The sequence below is a fragment of the Colobus angolensis genome, unplaced genomic scaffold (genome assembly GCF_000951035.1).
Source record: "Colobus angolensis palliatus isolate OR3802 unplaced genomic scaffold, Cang.pa_1.0 Scaffold147, whole genome shotgun sequence".
Lineage (NCBI taxonomy): Eukaryota > Metazoa > Chordata > Mammalia > Primates > Cercopithecidae > Colobus > Colobus angolensis.
In genome coordinates, this window is record NW_012114566.1 from 5729548 (window position 1) to 5745982 (window position 16435).

Below are 16435 nucleotides of genomic sequence, written 5' to 3' on the forward strand. Positions count from 1 at the left end.
GGGCCACTATGCCCAGCTAATTTTTTTATTTTTCATAAAGACAGGATTTCACCATGTTGGCCAGGCTGGTATCGAACTCCTGACTTCAGGTGATCCACCTACTTCGATCTCCGAAAGTTCTGGGATTACAGGTGTGAGCCACCACACCCAACCCCTCATTTTCTTTTTGATTTTTATTTATTTTCCTCTGTTTTTCTTCTTTTGAATTTATGGATGTGTGTGTGGGGATGTATGAAGTCTCTTTTTTCTTTCAATTTTTGTGGAAATTATACACTTATTCTTTGTTATTTTAACAATTACTCTGGCTATTTTAACATGCAAACATAATGAAATTTAGAATTAACCATTTGTATAACTCTCCTTCTGACTAGTTGAAGAAATGAGAGTGCTTTAATATCAAACAGCCAACTCTTTACTTATACACTATTGCTGTTCGTTACAGCATTTTTAGTCTAGCTTCCTCCCTCCTCTCTCTTTCTCTCTCACTAATCTTTGCTATTTCTCCCTACAATTCAGAATTTTATTTATTGATGAAGTACATATATAATTTATTACAATTCATTTTAATGAAGAGCTTTTAGTGGTAAATTGTATTAGTCTTCAGGAAAAACCACTTTTATTGATACTTTTTTCTCATTACTTAAAAATGGTTTCACTTAATATAGAATTCTTTGTTGACAGTAATTTTCTTTCAGGAAGTAGAAAATATTAAGTTACAGTCTTTTGACTTCTATTACTGCTGTTAAGCATTCAGCTACCTCTTACTACTTTGCCCTTAAGGGCTCTTTGTCTTTAATGATCTGCACTTTTATTATGATGTGTCTAGGCAGTTATTTATTCTATTTCTTTATTTGCTGTCTATCCAAGATTATAGGATTAATTTTTTAAGTTCTAGAAAATTCAGAAGTATCATTTATTCAATTATTACCTCTTTCTATTATTTCCTTTTTAAAATAAAACAATATATGTTAGAATTTTCTACTCTCTCATGTATGCCTTTAACCTCATATTTTCTATTTCTTTCTATTTCTATTTCTGGGCTGCAATCTTGTTTAACAATTCTAAAACATATTTTGTAGTTTCTAAAAGTTCTATTATTTTTCTTTTCAAAATTCCTTCCATTTGTGATCTTTTGAATGTACTTCTGCTTTAGGCATTAGTAATGAACATTGTGATTTCCCATTGAGGTTCCCTTCATCAACTGTTCTGCCTGGTGGCTGCCACCAACAATTTTAGCTACCTCCCTTCTCATACTTTGGGGTCAGGCCACACACTATAAAGGATTGGGAAAAAAATGAAAATATGAAAAACTTACACTTTGTATCAGTCAGGAGAAGGATAATCTTCACACTACAGTTTATGCTCCAGAAGCCACCCCTTCTCCGTGGGTTAGACCATGACTAGAAGTTTCCTGATACCATTCCCCTGCCCAGCTCTTTCGGTGATCCCCTTCACTTCCTCTGTTACAGGTTTCCCTGATGAGCACTGCTTCAATAAAACATAGTCATCCAAATCCCAGTCTCAAGCATGCTATTGTGGGAACCTGATCTAAGTCAGCATTTTCCTTATCTAATCACAAATACTTTATAGTCCGTATCTAATATATAATGAATGCACAGTTGTTTCTGTTGGAGTTCACATACGATGCCTTGTTTCCTTTGCAGTTTTGTGATTGAGAGCTTTGAACTGCTCATTTACCTGGACCTTTTGAATTCTTTGAAAACTGAGTTGTCTGATTTTCCAGAGTTTTTGTTTGCTTCTGCCAGTTGCACAGAATCACTGAGAAGAACATTTTAAATTCTTATTTTTTGTTTTATTCAGATCACATAAGTAGGATTTCTCTGAATACATATAATATATAAGCATATATTTATAAAAATAAAAACATAAAATATGAAATACATAATACAGTATAAAATCTGTGTAAACCTGATCATTAAATATATATTTACATAGTATAAATATAATAAATATTTAAAGCAATTGTATTTTTAAAAAATTTCTTCTAAAGAAAAACAGAATACATGTGCAGGTTTCTTACATAGATATACGTGTGCCATGGTGGTTTGCTGAACCTACTGACCCGTCTTCCAAGTTCCCTCCCCTCACCTCCCACCCCTCAACAGGCCCTGGTGTGTGTTGTTCCCCTCTCTGTGTCCATGTATTCTCAACTCCCACTTATGAGTGAGAACATGCAATATTTGGTTTTCTGATCCTGTGTTAATTTACTGAGGATGATAGCTTCCAGCTTCATCCATGTCCCTGCAAAGGACATGATCTCATTCCTTCTTATGGCTGCATAGTATTCCATAGTGTATATGTACCACATTTTCTTCATCCAGTCTATCAGTGATAGGCATTTGGGTTGGTTCCATGTCTTTGCCATTGTAAATAGTGCTGCAATAAACTAAGTGTGCATGTGTCTTTATACTAGAGTGATTTCTATTCTTCTTCTATATACCCAGTAATGGGATTGCTTGTTCAAATGATATTTCTGGTTATAGATTGCCATACTGTCTTCCACAATGGTTGAACTAATTTACATTCCCACTAACAGTGTAAAAGCATTCTTATTTCTCCACAGCCTCACAAGCATCTATTATTTTCTGACTTTTTAATGATTGCCATTCTGACTGGCATGAGATGGTATCTCATTGTGGTTCTGATTTGCATTTCTCTGATGATCAGTGATGTTGAGCATTTTTTTATATGTTTGTTGGCCACTTAAATGTCTTCTTTTAAGAAGCGTCTTTTCATATCCTTTGTCCATTTTTGGGTGGGACTGTTTTTTTCTCGTAAATATGTTTAAGTTCTTTGAAAATTCTCGGTATTAGACTTTTGTCAGATACGTAGATTGGAAAAATTTTCTCCCATTTTGTAGGTTGCCTGTTCACTCTGATTATAGTTTCTTTTGCTGTACAGTAGCTCTTTAGTTTAATTAGATTCCATTTGTCAATTTTGGTTTTTGTTGCAATTGTTTTTGGTGTTTTAGTCATGAAGTATTTGCCCATGCCTGTGTCCTGAATGGTATTGCCTAGATTTTCTTTTAAAGTTTTTATGGTTTTTGGTTTTACACTTAAGTCTAAAGACTTAATCCACCTTGAATTAATTTTTGTATAAGGTGTAAACAAAGGGTCCTGTTTCCATTTTCTGCATATGGCTAGCCAATTTTTCCAGCACTATTTACTGAATAGGAGATCCTTTACCCTTGCTTGTTTTTGGCAGGTTTGTTGAAGATCAGATGATTGTAGATGTGTGGTGTTATTTCTGATGTCTCTGTTCTGCTCCAGTGGTCTATATGTCTGTTTTGGTACTATTACCGTGTTGTTTTGGTTACTGTTGCCTTGTAGTATAGTTGAAGTTAGATAGCCTGATGCCTCCAGCTTTGTTCTTTTTGCTTAGGACTGTCTTGGCTATACGAGGTCTTCTTTGATTCCATATGTAATTTAAAATAGTTTTTTCTAATTTTGTGAAGAATGTCAATGGTAGTTTGACAGAATAGCATTGAATTTATGAATTATTTTGGGCAGTATGGCCATTTTCAGGATATTAATTCTTCTTCTCCATGAAGATAGAATGTTTTTCTATTTGTTCCTGTCCTCTCTTTATTTTTACTTTTATTTTTTGAACAGTGGTTTGTAGTTCTCCTTGAAGAAGTCATTCACTTCCCTTGTTAACTGTATTCCTAGGTATTTCATTCTCTTTTTTTTTTTTTGAGACGGAGTCACGCTCTATTGCCCAGGCTGGAGTGCAGTGGCCAGATCTCAGCTCACTGCAAGCTCCGCCTCCCGGGTTCACGCCATTCTCCTGCCTCAGCCTCCCGAGTAGCTGGGACTACAGGCGCCCACCACCTCTCCCAGCTAGTTTTTTGTATTTTTTAGTAGAGACGGGGTTTCACGGTGTTAGCCAGGATGGTCTCAATCTCCTGACCTCGTGATCCACCCGTCTCGGCCTCCCAAAGTGCTGGGATTACAGGCATGAGCCACCGCGTCCGGCCATTTCATTCTCTTTGTAGCAATTGTCAATGGGGATTCATTCATGATTTGGCTCTCTGCTTGCCAATTTGTGTAGGAATGCTAGCAATTTTTGCACATTGATTCTGTATCCTAGGACTTTGCTAAAGTTGCTTATCAGTTTAAGAAGGTTTTTGGCTGAGACGATGGGATTTTCTAGACATAAGATCATGTCATCTGCAACAAAGATAATTTGACTTCCTCTCTTCTTGTTTATATATATACACTTTATTTCTTTCTCTTGCCTGATTACCCTGGCCAGAACTTCCAATACTATTTTGAAAAGGAGTGGTGAGAGAGGGCATCCTTGTCTTGTGCCACTTTTCAAGGGGAATGTTTCTAGATTTTGCCCATTCAGCATTATATTGTCTGTTGGTTTGTCATATACAGCTCTTATTATTTTGAGGTTTGTTCTATCAATAACTAGTTTATTGAGAGTTTTTAACATGAGGGGATGTTGAATTTTTTCAATGGCCTTTTCTGCATCTGTTGAGATAATCATGTGGTTTTCATCTTTAATTCTGTTTATGTGATGAATCACCCATATTTATTTGCATATGTTGAACCAACCTGGCATCCTGGGGATGAAAACAACTTGATCGTGGTAGATAGGTTTTTTGATGTGCTGCTGGATTGCTTTGGCCAGTATTTTATTGAGGATTTCTGCATTGATGTTCATCAATGTTATTGTCCTAATGTTTTCCCTTTTTTTGCTGTAGCTCAGCCCGGTTTTGGTGTTAAGATGATGCTGGCCTCATAAAACAAGTTAGGAAGGAGTCCTCCCTTTTCTTTTCTTTTTTTTTTTTGTAATAATTTGGTAGAAATGTTACCAGCTCTTATTTGTACCTCTGGTAGAATTCAGCTGTGAATCCATCTGGTCCTGGGCTTTGGTTGGTTAGTAGGATATTTATTACTGCCTCAAATAGAGAACTCATTATTGGTCTTTCAATTATTATTTCAATAATAATGAAGACATGACAGGGATTTCATGTCTTCCTAGTTTGTTCTTGGGAGGGTTTATATGTCTAGGAATGTATCGATTTCTTCTAGATTTTCTAGTTTATCTGCATAGAGGTGTTTATAGTATTCTCTGTAGGTTGTTTCTATTTCTGTGTGGTCAGTGGTGATATCCTCATTATAATTTCTGAAATTGTTTAATGATTCCTCTCAATTTCCTTCTTTATTATTCTAGCTAACAATCTATTTTATTGATTTTTTTTTTTCAAAAAATCTGGTCCTGAATCTGTTAATTTTTTGAAGGGTTTTTTCTTGTCTCTATCTCCTTCAGTTTAACTCTGATCTTGTTTATTTCTTGTCTTCTGCTAACTTTGGAGTTTGTTTGCTTTTGGTTCTCTAGTTATTTTAGTTGTGATGTTATTGTGTGAATTTGAGATCTTTCTGGCTTTTTGATGTGGGCATTTAGTGCTATAAATTTCCCTCTTAACACTACTTTAGCTGCGTCACGGAGATTCTGCTACATTGTCTCTCTCTTCTTATTAGTTTTGAAGAACTTCTTGATGTCTGCCTTAATTTTATTATTTCCCCAAGAGTCATTCAGGAGCAGGTTGTTCAATTTCCATGTAGTTGTGTGGTTTTGAGTACATTTCTTAGTTTTGAGTTCTAATTTGATTGTGCTCTAGTCTGAGAGATTGTTATAATTTCATTTCATTTGCATTTGCTGAGGAATATTTTACTTTGGATTATGTGATCAATTTTAAAGTAAGTGCCATGTGGCAATGAGAAGAATGTATATTCTGTTTATGGGTGGAGAATTCTATAGATATCTGTCAGGTCCACTTGATCCAGAACTGATTCAGGTCCTAAATATATTTGTTAATTTTCTGTTTCAATTGTTATCTAATATTGTCAGTGGGGTGTTAAAGTCTCCTACAATTCCTGCGTTGTAGTCTAAGTCTCTTTGTAGATCTCTAAGAACTTGCTTTATGAATCTGGATGCTCCTGTATAGGGTGCATATATATTTAGAATAGTTAACTCTTCTTGGTGAATTGAACCCTTTACCGTTATGTAATGTCCTTCTTAGTCTTTTCATTTTTTAATCTTTGTTGGTTAAAGTCTGCTTTGTCAGAAACTGAGATTGAAACCCTTGCTTTTTTCTGTTTTCCATTTTCTTCATAAATTTTTCTCCATCCCTTTATTTTGAGACTATGTGTGTCTTTGCAGGTGAGATGGATCTCTTGAAGACAGCACACCAATGAGGTGTGGCTCTTTATCCAGCTTACATTCTGTGTCTTTTAATTGAGGCATTTAGCCAATATACATTTAGGGTTAGTATTGTTATGTGTGAGTTTGATCCTGTCATCATCATGCTACATGATTATTTTGCAGACGTGTTTATATGGTTGCTTCACAGTATCATTGGTCTGTGTACTTCAGTGTGTTTTTGTAATGGCTTATAACAATTTTTCTTTTCATATTTAGTGCTTCCTTCAGGAGCTCTTGCAATACAGGCCTGGTGGTGACAAATTCTCTCAGCATTAAGATCTGAAAAGGATCTTATTTCTCAGTATTAAGATCTGAAAAGGATCTTATTTCTCCTTTGCTTATTAAGCATAGTTTGGTCAGATATAAAATTCTAGGTTGGAAATTCTTTTATTTAAGAATGTTGAATATTGGCCCCCAATCTCTTCTGGCTTGTAGGGTTTCCACTGATAGATCTGCTGTTAGTGTGATGAGCTTCCCTTCATAGGCAACCTAGCCTTTCTCTCTTGCTATTCTTAACATTTTTTCTTTCATTTTGACCTTGGGGAATCTTAGGATTATGTGTCTTGGGGTAGATCTTCTCATGGAGTATCTTACTGGGGTTCTCCGGATTTCCTAAATTTGAGTGTTGGCCTATCTTGCTAGGTTGGGGGAGTTCTCCTGGATGATATCCTGAAGTATGTTTTCCAGCTTGATTCCATTTTCCTCATCTCTTTCAGGTACCCCAATCAGTCAGAGGTTCAGTCTCTAGATAATCCATATTTCTCAAAGGTTTTGTTCATCCTTCTTCATTCTTTTTCTCTATTCTTGTCTGCCTATCTTATTCCAGAAAGGTATTTTTAGAGCTCTGAGATTCTTTCCTCTGCTTGGTCTATTCTGCCATTGATACTTATGATTGCATTGTGAGGTTCTTGTATTGTATTTCTCAGCTCTCTGAGGTTGGTTATGCTCCTCTCTAAATTGGCTATTCTCTCTATCAGCTCCTGCATTTTTTTATCATAATCTCTAGCTTATTTGCATTGGGTTACAACTTGCTCTTTTAGCTCAGCAAACTTTATCATTACCCACCTTCTGCAGCCTACTTCTGTTATTCAGCCATCTCAGCTGCAGCCCAGTTCTGTGCCCTTGCTGGAGAGGTGTTGCAGTCATTTGGAGGAGAAGAAATACTCTGGCTTTTAAAATTTTGAGTATTTTTGCATTTTTTTTTCTTATCTTTGTGGGCTTCTCTACCTTTGATGTTTGTGGTTGCTGAGCTTTGATTAGGGTTTTTGTGGGGTCTTTGTTGATGTTGCTGTTATTTTCTGTTTGTTTGTTTTTCCTTTAAGAGTAAAACCACTTTTCCGTAGAGCTGCTGTTGTTTCCTGGGGGTCCACTCCAGACCCCAGTTGCCTTGGGTTTTCCTGAACCAGGAAATATCACCAGTAAAGGCTGTAAAATAGCAAAGATGGCAACCTGCTCCTTCCTCTGTAGGCTCTGCACCAGAGGGGTAGTGTACCTGTTCCTGGCCTGAATGTGCCCGTAGGGGGTGGCTGCAGACCCCTGTTGGAAGGCCTCACCCAATCAGGAAGAACAGGATCAGGGACCTGCTTAAAGAAGTGGTCTGGCTGCTTTTGGTAGAGCAGATGTATTGTGTTGGGGGAGATCCTTCCTTGTCCAGACCCTTCAGACTCTCCAAAGCTGGCAGGCTGGAATGGCTAAGTGGACCAAACCGCAGAGATGGATGGCTGCCTCTCCTGATCAGAAGCTCCATTCCAGGGAGAGATCAGAGCTTTGTCTATGTAACTCTGGCTGGAGTGACTGAAGCCCCCACAGGGACATCCCACCCAGGACATCCCTGACCACACTATTTTGCCTCCACTCCAAACCTTATGTTGCTATTTTCAGTGTCTAAACTTCTGATCATCTAGAGATTCAGGCACAGCATCTACAGAGCTCTTTAAGCCATAAAAAAATTCTGTCTTCATCTCTACAGCCATCTTCTTGCCAAAATAAGTGAGGAAAGATTATGTGAGTACCTGGATTCCAGCAGGAGCAAAGCTGGCCGAGTTTGCTTAAGTGAGTTCTTTCACACACAACCCCATATACACTTTGGATAGAAAATTCAGTGAGGTTTTTTCTTTCTTCTATCATTGTTGTTGGGTTCTGATTACTTCCATCTGGCTTAAGCGGGTCAAACTGGACCTCTGGGGAAGAGCACAACTCTTCTTGGGGTGCACAGCAGGTCAGGCTCCTCAAGTGAGCTGGAGCTATTTTTGCAGGGGGTGCAGGGTGGGATCAGAGGATGGGATGCCCCAAAGCTCATGTAGGTGGGCAGTGGGAGGTTGTCTGCTAACATGCTGAGTGCACAGGGGCTGTAGCCAGCCCTTGAGAACTTCAGACTCCACTTTTCTGCACTGTACATATATATGAAAAAAAGTCTATATTAAAATAAATATTTATATGAAAGTATACATATTAATATATATTTATTTAAAAATATATATGAGAATAAATGATATTAAATATGCATAATTTATTGCAAATATTTTATTAAAACATATATTAAAAATATATTTATAGTAAAATATATAGAAATATGCATTTATAGTTAACATATAGTAAATGTATAGATATATTTATAGTTATATATATATATATTTATATTTGACACAGGGTCCCCTTCTGCAGTGGGGAGTGCAGTGGCACAATCTCAGCTCACTGCACCCTCTCCCCACTGCTAGACTGCTAGCTAGACTAACAAAGAAAAAAGAGATAAGAATCAAATAGACACAATAAAAAATTATGAAGGGGATAGCAACACTGACCCACAGAAATACAAACTGCCATCAGTGAATACTATAAACACCTCTGCACAAATAAACTAGAAAATCTAGAAGAAATGAATACATTCCTGGACACATACACCCTACCAAAATTAAACAAGGAAGAAGTCGAATCCATGAACAGACCAATAACAAGTTCTGAAATTGAGGCAGTAATTAATAGCCTACCAATCAAAAAAAGCCAAGGACAAGATGGATTCACAGCTGAATTCTACCAGAAATACAAAGAGGAGCTGGTACTATTCCTTCTGAAACTATTCCAAACAATTGAAAGGGATACACTCCTCCCTAACTCATTTTATGAAGCCAGAATCATCCTGATACCAAAATCAAGAGAAGACACACAAAATAAGAAAATTTCAGGCAATATCCCTGATGAACATCAATGCAAAAATCCTCAATAAAATACTCGCAAACCGAATCCAACAGCACGTCAAAAAACGTATTCACCATGATCAAGTCAGCTTCATCCCTGGGATGCAAGGCTGGTTCAACATACACAAATCAATAAAGGTAATCCATCACATAAACAGAACCAAAGACAAAAACCACATGATTATCTCAATAGATACAGGAAGGGTCTTTGATAAAATTCAACATCTCTTCATGTTAAAAACTCTCAATAAACTGGGTATTGCTGCACATATCTCAAAATAATAAGAGCTATTTATGACAGACTTACAGCCAACATTATGTTGAATGGACAAAAGCCAGAAGCATCCCCTTTGAAAACCAGTATGAGACAAGGATGCCCTCTCTCACCACTCCTATTCAAAATAGTATTGGAAGTTCTGGCGAGTGCAATCAGGCAAAAGAAATAAATAAAGGGTATTCAAATAGGAACAGAAGTCAAATTGTCTGTGTTTGCAGATGACATAATTTTTTACATAGAAAATCCCATCATCTCAGCCCCAAAACTCCTTGAACTGATATGCAACTCCAGCAAAGTCTCAGGATACAGAATCAATGTGCAAAAATCACAAGCATTCCTTTACACCAACAATAGGCAAGCAGACAGCCGAATCATGAATCAATTCCCGTTCAAAATTGCTACAAAGAGAATAAAACACCTAGGAATGCAGCTAACAAAGGAAGTGAATGACTTCTTCAAGGAGAACTACAAACCACTGGTCCAGGAAATAAGAGAGGACACAAACAAAGGAAAAACATTCCATCCTCATGGATAGGAAGAATCAATATCCTGAAAATGGCTATACGGCCAAAAGTAATTTATAGATTCAATGCTGTTTCCATTAAACTACCATTGACATTCTTCCTCAAATTAAGGAAAACTATTTTAAATCACATATGGAATCAAAGACGACCTCATATAGCCAAGACAATCCTAAGCAAAAAGAACAAAGCTGGAGGCATCAGGCTACCTAACTTCAAACTGTACTATAAGGCTACAGTAACCAAAACAGCATGGTATGGTACTGGTACCAAAACAGACACATAAACCACTGGAGCAGAACAGAGACCTTAGAAATAACACCACACATCTACAAACATCTGATCTTTGACAAACCTGACAAAAAACAAGCAATGGGGAAAATATCTCCGATTCAGTAAATGGTGCTGGGAAAACTGCCCAGCCAAACATAGAAAATGGAAACTGGACCCCTTCCTTACACCTTATACAAAAATTACCTCAAAATGGAATAAAGACTTAAATGTAAAACCCAAAACCATAAAAAAACCTAGAAGAAAACCTAGGCAATACCATTCAGGACATAGGCAAGGGAAGAGACTTCCTGACAAAGAAGTCAAAAGCAATTGCAACAAAGCCAAAATTGACAAATGGGATCTAATTAAACTAAAGAGCTTCTGTACAGCAAAAGAAATTATGATCAGAGAACAGGCAACCTAAAAAATAGGAGAATATTTTTGTAATCTACCCACCTGACAAAGGTCTAATATCCACAATTTACAAAGAACTTAAACATATTTACAAGAGGAAAAAAAAAAAAAAACCTCATCCAAAAGTGAAAAAAGGATATGAACAGACACGTCTCAAAAGAAGATGTTTATGCGACCAACAAACATATGAAAAAAAGTTCACCATCACTGATCATCAGAGAAATGCAAATCAAAAACACAATGAGATACAATCTCACACCACTCAAAATGGTTATTATTAAAAAAGTAGGAAACAACAGATGATAGTGAGGCTGTGGAGAAATAGGAACACTTTTACACTGTTGGTGGGACTGTAAATTAGTTCAACCATTGTGAAAGACAGTATAACAATTCCTCAAGGATCTAGAACCAGAAATACCATTTGACCCAACAATCTCATTTCTGGGTATATACCCAAAGGAATAGAAATAATTCTAATATAAAGACACTTGGACACTTATGCTTATTGCAGCACTCTTTACAATAACAAAGACATGGAACAAACCAAAATGCTCATGAATGATAGACTGGATAAAGAAAACGTGATATATATATATGCCATGGAATAGTATGCAATGAGTATGCAAAAGGAATGAGACCCTGTAGTTCCAGCACTTTGGGAGGCCGAGATGGGTGGATCACCTGAGGCTAGGAGTTCAAGACCAGCCTGACCAACATGGTGAAACCCCATTTCTACTACAATATACAAAATTAGCCATGCGGATGGCACATGCCTGTTATCCCAGGTACTTGGGAGGCTGAGGCGGGGGAATTGCTTGAACCTGGGAGGCAGAGTTCGCAGTGAGCTAAGATCACGCCATTGCACTCCAGCTTGGGCAAGAAGAGTGAAACTCCATCTCAAAACAAAAAATAAATAAAGGAATGAGATCATGTCCTTTGCAGCAGTGTGGATGAAGCTGAAAGCCATCATCCTCAGTAAACTAACACAGGAACAGAAAACCAAACACCGCATGTTCTCACTCGTAAGTGGGAATTGAACATGACAGCACATGGACACAGAGAGAGGAGGAACACACACCAGGGCCTGTTGGGGGGTGGGAGGTGAGGGGAGGGAACTTGGAGGACAGGTCAATAGGTGCAGCAAACCACCATGGCACACGTATACTTATGTAACAAACCTGCACTTTCTCCACATGGATCCAGTTTATTTTATTTTAAGAAGAAATAAAAGAAGACACATTATTTGTCTCCCACTTATAAATGAGCCCTTAAGAGTTGTCACTTTCTGATAAAATATTTTTGCCTTAGATAAAATTTATTCATGATATAACTGTGCAGAAATAACCACTACAAGTCTTTTCACAAATTTCATCTAGGCTTTTTTCTTTATTTTTGATTGCATAAATATTTTATTAATGCCTAATTGCTATAACCACTATTATCAGTATATCCTTCCTTACTATGATTTATGTGCTTATCTGCCAGTAAAAGTATACAGTATAATATATAGGTTTTTTTTTTAACTTAACCAGTATCATACTACACATATTATCTGTGATCTTCTTTTTTAAAAATTCAACAACTTACTGAGAAACTTTTCTGTCAGTATATATGTCCTACATTATTCTATTTTAACTGCCACACAATATGGTACAGTGTAAACAGAACAATTTACTTAGCCATTGTCTTGATGACCATTTAGGTTACTTCCACATTCTACTAGTACAAACACTTCTGCCTGTACATGCCTGCTTTTGCATTTGTGAGTTATTCTCCAGAGTAGGTGCTAACATATGATCCTGCACTCAACGTCTGGCCCAAATTCATTTTCTCTAGAAGCAAGACCAATCCACTTCACTGTCATTTACACTTCTTAACTCACAGCAGTTTCTGGACAATTGATCATATACAGTGAGAGTTCTTGCACTTTTATATTTTCTATTTGGCTCCTGTACTATTATTTAGTATTTCAGGCATTAGAGCTGTATTTCATCAAATTAAAGATGAACACTTTGAAGGATTGCATCTCATACTTTTTGTATCTCATCTGTACACTGCCTTACACATAGCCGACATTTAATAAATATTTGTGAATGCCAGGAAGACCTTAAAACAATATATAGTCTTGTCTATATATAGTCTTGTCTTGGGATTAATATGTAACTCTTCTGTTACCTTATTTCTATACTCCAATACAAGATTGGCATAAACTCTAAAGTTGTGATGTCAAGGCTTTGCATTTCTCTACTTGTAGACATGAGCCTCACAAAGGACAAAACCAAATGTCTTACTCAAGTAATGGATAATGTCATTGATCCATTCATGAAGGCAGAGTCCTCATGACATAATCATGTCTTAAAGGTCCTACCTCTCAACACACAAAATGAAATGTTATTCAGCTGTAAAAAGAAAGGAAATTCTATCACATGCAACAATACAAATGAACCTCGAGGACATTATGCTAAATGAGATAAGCCACTCACAAAGAGACAAATACCTATGATTCCACTTATATGAGGTATCTAAAGTAGCAAAACTCAAAGAAAAAGCAAATAGTATGGGGGGGAGGGTAGAAGGAAAGGAGGAGTTACTATTTAATGGGTTTAAATTTTCAGACTTGAAAGATGAAAAAGTTTTGGAAATCTGTTTCACAATTATATGCATGCACTTAACACTACAGCACCATTAACTATGGTTAAGATGGTAAATTTGTTGTGTGTTTTCACCAGAATAAAAATAAGTGATACTAAAAAATACATAAAATGAAAATACATATTTATACTAAATATACATATTTTATTACAAATATTTTATTTAAAATACATTTATAGGAAAATACAGAGTAATACATTATGAATATGAAGTAGACTGCACCACTCTGCAGTACAGTCAGGAAATAAGAAACCAAGCTCAATCAAAATAGCCCTAAAGCTACCTTCCAGTTTATAAAAAGTATGAAGAATAGAGGGGCAATTCAATAAATATATATGAGGTTTGGGAACTTACACAGAGATTTCGGAGCATGTATGGAAATGCCTGGATGCCCAGGCAGAAGTTTGCTGAAGGGGCAAGGCCCTCATGGAAAATTTCTGCTAGGGCAGTGCAGAAGGGAAAAGTGGGGTGGGAGTCCCCACACAGAGTCCCTACTGAGGCACCACCTAGTGGAGCTTTGAGAAGAGGGTCACTGTCCTCCAGACCCCAGGATGGTAAATCCACCTACAGCTTGCCCCATGCACCTGGAAAAGCGGCAGACAATGCCTGCCGGTTAAAGCAGCCAGGAGGGACTATACCCTGCAAAGCCACAGGGGCGGAGCTGCCCAAGGCTGTGGGAGACCTCTTGCATCAGTGTGACCTGGATGTGAGACATGGAGTCAAAGGAGATCATTTTGGAGCTTTAAGATTTGACTGCCCCACTGGATGTCAGACTTTCATGGGGCCTGTAGCCCCTTCATTTTGGCCAATGCCTCCCATTTGGAATGGCTGTATTTACCCAATGCCTGTATCCCCATAGTATCTAGGAAGTAACTAACTTGCTTTTGATTTTACAGGCTCATAGGTGGGAGGGACTTGCTTTGTCTCTCATGAGACTTTAGACTGCGGACTTTTGAGTTAATGCTGAAATGAGTTAAGACTCTGGGGGACTCTTGGGAAGACATGATTGGTTTTGAAATGTGAGGACAATTAGGAGGGACCGGGGGCAGAATGATATAATTTGGCTTTGTCCACATTCAAATCTCATCTTGAATTTCTATGTGTTATGGGAGGGACCCAGTGGGAGGAAACTGAATCATGAGGGCAGGTCTTTTCTGTGCTGTTCTCGTGATAGTGAATCATTCTCATGAGATCTGATGGTTTTATAAAGGGGAGTTTCCCTGCACAAGTTCTTCTCTTGTCTGCCATCGTGTGCAATGTGCCCTTCACCTCTGCCATAATTATGAGGCCTCCCTGGCCATGTGGAACTGTGAGTCCTTTAAACCTCTTTGTTTTGCAAATTGCCCAATCTTGGGAATGTCTTTATCAGCAGTGTGAAAACGGCCTAATATACTAATTTATAGCTAGTAAATAAAAAACCAGGGACTTCCCATTGGCGTTGGAAGTGGGACTGTGGGGGCAGTCTTGTGGAACGGAGCCCTTAACCTGTGGGGTTGAATGCTATCTCCAGGTACATCATGCCAGAATTGAATTCGTTAGAGGATACCTAGCTTGTGTTCAATGCAGAATTGGTTGCTCGTGAGGAGAAATCCCTATACACATTTTGGTGACCGGAGGTAAAGCATTTTAAGTTGATTCTTGAGTGACAGAATAGAAATAACATACTGTTTTTTTCCTATGTCCTTACAAACACCAGTTGGATACATTGTTTATTTTGAAATTTTTCTTTTAATTTTTATAAATTTTCTTTTCAAATTTTAGATTCTACAATATCTCCAACTCTTCAATTTATTCCCTCTTACTATATATAAGTATTTTCCCCAAGTTTCACTTTATCTTTCTATTACTTTTTTTAATATAATAGAGGTATATAGGCAATTCACAATTCTCTCTCTTCCCGTATATAACATAGAGCATATTATAAATACTCCATTTTGGGAAATTGTTCTTTATAGAAAATTACAGGTTATATTTGAGGAAGAAATAATAGAATATAATAATTTTTCAATACTTAGGATAACAGATTCAGGCAAAGATAAAACATTAAAGGAAAAGTTGGTGAAAACTATTAATATATAGTGGAGGCATCACGTTGTTACAAACTTAGCTCTTTGATCAATACTAATACCACTAAAAATGGAACAACCAGTAATTATGTGCTTAATGTGATGAATATGAAGTAGACTGCACCACTCTGCAGTGCAGTCAGGAAATAAGAAACCAAGTTCAATCAAAATAGCCCTAAAGCTACCTTCCAGTTTATAAAAAGTATGAAGAATAGAGGAGCAATTCAATGACACCATAAAGAATCAAATACAGGGCATGCAACATAGTAGCTGATTGGATTTATTCAACATGTCAATTACATGAATACAATAGGAGGCAGATAGGGGAGAAGGCACTAATCTGAATTATGAGACTGAAGAGATATAATAAACAAATGCAATGTGTGGACTCAGTTAACTATAAAAAGACATTGTTGTGAGAATTGAGGAAATTTGAATGAGAAATGTATTTTTATCCAATTTGTTAGCTGTGATAATAGTATTGTGGGAGTAAGAAGCTATTCATATTTCTAGATTATATATACCATGTACATAGGAGTGAAATAATACAAAATCTGGAATTTGCCTTAAAATTCTTCTGCAAAATTATAAGAAAAGAACGATGACAAACTAAAAAGGTGTAGTACTCATTTGTGGCTACTGTAACAAATTACCAAAAAACATAGTGACTGAAAATAACCCACATTTATTATATTACAGTTCCATAGGTTAGAAGTTCAACATGGGTCTCATGAGGTCAAAAGCAAGGCCTTGGCAGAACGAAGTTTCTTTCTGGAGGCTCCAGGGGGAACTCTGTTTTCT